This window comes from Amblyomma mixtum, chromosome 2, assembly GCF_055824585.1.
Source record: "Amblyomma mixtum isolate Tamu chromosome 2, ASM5582458v1, whole genome shotgun sequence".
Lineage (NCBI taxonomy): Eukaryota > Metazoa > Arthropoda > Arachnida > Ixodida > Ixodidae > Amblyomma > Amblyomma mixtum.
The window spans coordinates 261,591,759-261,595,311 of record NC_143013.1 but is presented as its reverse complement, the minus strand read 5'-3'; the positions used below and the strand labels follow the sequence as shown (position 1 = coordinate 261,595,311).

Genomic DNA, 3,553 nt, shown 5'->3' with positions numbered 1-3,553 from the left:
TGCCGACGACGTCACATTATGGGCTAACCAAGGCACCATCGGTGAGATGGAGGACAACCTCCAGCAAGCCGGCGCCAACTCACGCGGGCTCGCTTGTGGCCCAGCCAAGCACGAGCTGCTACACATTCGTGCCTGAAAGACCGACTCCACCTCAATTACCCTCCGCGAGGGTCCTGTCCTCGATGACGGGATCAGAGCTGGGCGTACACATTCACCGCTGGCTGAAAGCCTACGCCACCATCGCCAAAATCAAGCTTTCGAAGCTCCTGCTGTTGATCGGTTTCTGCGCTGCTCCCGAGCAACTGAATGTCTCCCAATGTCAAAGCGGCGTGGTGGACAAAACTCGCGGAACATGATTGTATACAACAACCTAACGAATGCGCAAGATCCCGAAGACCTTTTGGAATTTGCGCTTCGACTTTCTTTCCTGGATATGCAAGAAGGAGACGCTGCGGACTAAGCTCCCAGGCCGGCAGCTTTCAAGACACCTTCTCTTTCACAAGGTTCCTTATTGTCCTGATGCAAAGCACATCTATACAACTAGGAACCATTGCGACTGTCGCGTCTCCTTCTACTACCACCCCTGAAACAACGCACCGTATCGCTTTAACAATGGCAAGTTCGACGAGTTCTTTGGACTGTTTCTGCAAGGTCACGTCGACCATGAAAACTACTTATGGAAGCTGCGAAAGCAGCTTTTTGCCTGGAAATCCTTCCAGTTGTTCTGGAGGAAATAACTTAAATTCAATGGAAACCACATCGACAACGTGCTTTCTTCGTACGATCGGCGCAACAATCCTAACGTTCTTTTCGTAACGTACGAAGAGCTCAAGACGGTTACAGCGGAAACGGTTCTCCAGATCGCCACATTCATCGGTGAAGACATGGGAGCGAAGGTCAGAAAAATCTTGATCTCCTTCGGCGTATTTCAGAGAAGACGAGTTTTGAAAGCATGAAGCTGAAGTTATGGGCAAGTGCACAAGGATCCGTGGTGTCGCTTACCAATTTGATGAGAATGAAAAGTGTCAGGCCGGAACTCCAGAAAGGGCTTTGGAACGTCATAGAGTTAAAAAAGATTCCTTGGCTGGAGACTTCATTCGCAAGGGGAAGGTGGGAGACTGGAGGAAACATTTCTCGCCTGTACAGATTCTGCGAATTAAAGAAGTGGTAGAAAAAGCAACGTTAGGAACGGGCCTCATGGACCTTTGGAAAGACGTGGACAATCCATGATTGAATGATCATCAGTGTACTAGCGTGAACCATGACGCATTCGTCAACCGTCACACCCGATGTTTTCAAGAAGCGCCGTACGTGTAGAGCTATTCCAGGAGCTATGCAGCAGGAACAGTTGCTGTGATCGGCACGTTCGCGGACAACGTTTTGTTTAGGTTTGCTTTTTCTGCCGGATAGTAATATCAGTGCCCCCCGTCGAAATAGCTGGCCGTTCAGCCGGGTGCCTAATTTTGTCGCTTTGCTTTTGGGCGGCGGTTACCTTGGCTACTGTGAAGTTCTTATTCTCTCGCGTTGTTTTCGCTGTGGATTGAACACTGGTGCCCCCTGTATACATCGCATATCAGTGGCGACTGCGGAGGGTAATGGCGGCGCAGCGACGTGCGTTCGCTGTAAAGCAGCAAACCCGCCAACGTGAACGCCTAAGTTGCTTCGTTGTGCAGGCATAATCGTTGTCGTTGTAGAGGCGTTCACAATACGTGAGAAAGACGGGAGGTCGGCCAGGATATACGGAATCCTTCGTTTAACAAGTTGTTTTGTTGTAGACACGTTCATGTGTATAAGCAAGGCCTTTTATATAACCTCCCCACGGTATGTTCAGCATGCAGCAATTATCATTTTTCCGTTTCGCGGATTTCTAGCACTCAGATAGAAGGCTCCGGTCATGCGTTTTCTGAAACGCGCGCTACTGCAACAGATATGCTCTAAAACCCGGTGCAGTGCCATCGTAAACAGCCAAGCGCAATTTCGACACATGGCCCTCGCCGACTGACGCCTTCACGCATCCAGATTTGGCTGGAATGCGAACATCGGCCAGAGAATATCGACAGACCGATGCGAAAGCAGATGACAAGCAATGTGCTAACCTCGGATGATCTGTGTCGTGAACGAGATTAAGAAAACCGAAAATTGTTATGCCGGCACCAAGTTAAACGAGAAAGTCCTTCATTTTTTTTTATCTTCCCAGTGCATCAGTGTAATGGAATATTGTTGAGCCCAATGAACGCCGACGGCCAATGGCTTCAGCGCCGTGTTTCTGGCACAAAGTTGTCAATGCCAACGCAGGCAGCGCGCATCTGTCACAACCGCCACGTAGCTTAAAGCACGACTGAGGTGTCCACTGTTCCAAGAGGGCAGTTATGCGTCCTTCCTTTGCTTTCCAAGATCCTGCTCCACTGGTTTCGTAGCTTGAAGTGAGGCTAAGGTGTCCACAACGCCAAGGAGACAGTTATGCGCATTTCCCTTACTTTCGAAGCTCAAGTTCATTTGAAGGTTAAAACTAGGCACACGGCGATCGAAGCACGAGGTCCCGTAGTGAAGTTATAGCTTCAAAAACATACGGTTTTCCGCCAGTGGCAGCTGCGAATTCGAAACACGTATCTCTGGGGGACGCGGTCGTGTTATTCCCGCACGCGCTCTGTATGCAGCTGCCGAACCCTTGCCTGCAAGCGAACGTATCCCACCGCTTGGTTTCACAACATCAAGGTTAAAGACTGTTTCAGCATAGCTGGCTTTCACAATATGTTTCACTATTTCTGGCGACAATCCACTGCATGGAGTGACATAAGAGTGCTGCTAGGGCGAAGCTGTCCCCAGATGGAAATATAGCTTCTCTGTTCGATAAATGCTGCATGGCCCTTCTTGCCTACAGATCTGGATTAGCAATACTCTGCCTTCTTCTCAGTAGGAAGCCAGGAAGGAGGTAGGATTTCTCTCCTGGTTCTTCTGTAGCGCCCCTGTATTTTAGGAGTCCCAGCGGCTCTTATATGAAAGTGTGGCAGGTATATGCGAATCCAAATGCATGCTTGTTTGCTAGAGACGCAGCCCAGCAGGGGCAGGGGGCGGGGGGGGGGGGGGCGTAAATTGTCTTGGTATTTCAAGTGAACATGCACATTGTCAATGTAGAGTTTACCTGTATCTTACCGGTGCTCACCTGTGGGGCAGGAACGTGGAGGCTAACAAATAGGGTTCAGCTTAAGTTAAGGACAACGCAACGAGCTTGGAAAGAAAAATGGCAGGTGTAACTTTATGAGATCGGAAGCGGGCGTAGACGTTGGGGCACAAACGCGGCTTAGTGGAATACTAGTTGAAATCAAGAGGAAGAAATCGGCTTGTGCAGGGCATGCAATACGAAGACAAGATAACCGCTGGTCACTAAGGGTAACGGAGTGGTTTCCAACGGAAGGAAAGCGTAGCAGGGGGCGGCAGGAAGATCGGTGGGTGGTTTAGTTTAGGAAGTTTGCAGGGATATGGTAGCCGCAACTGGCAAAGGATAGGGTTAATTAAAGAAACATGAGAGAGGTCTTTGCCCTGCAGTGGGCGT

General features: G+C 49.8%; 1 pseudogene; it reads left to right on the top strand.

Moving 5' to 3' along the window:
• Positions 1 to 352: 352 nt before the first annotated feature.
• Positions 353 to 1,230, top strand: LOC149363770 (sulfotransferase ssu-1-like; annotated as a pseudogene).
• Positions 1,231 to 3,553: the final 2,323 nt, after the last annotated feature.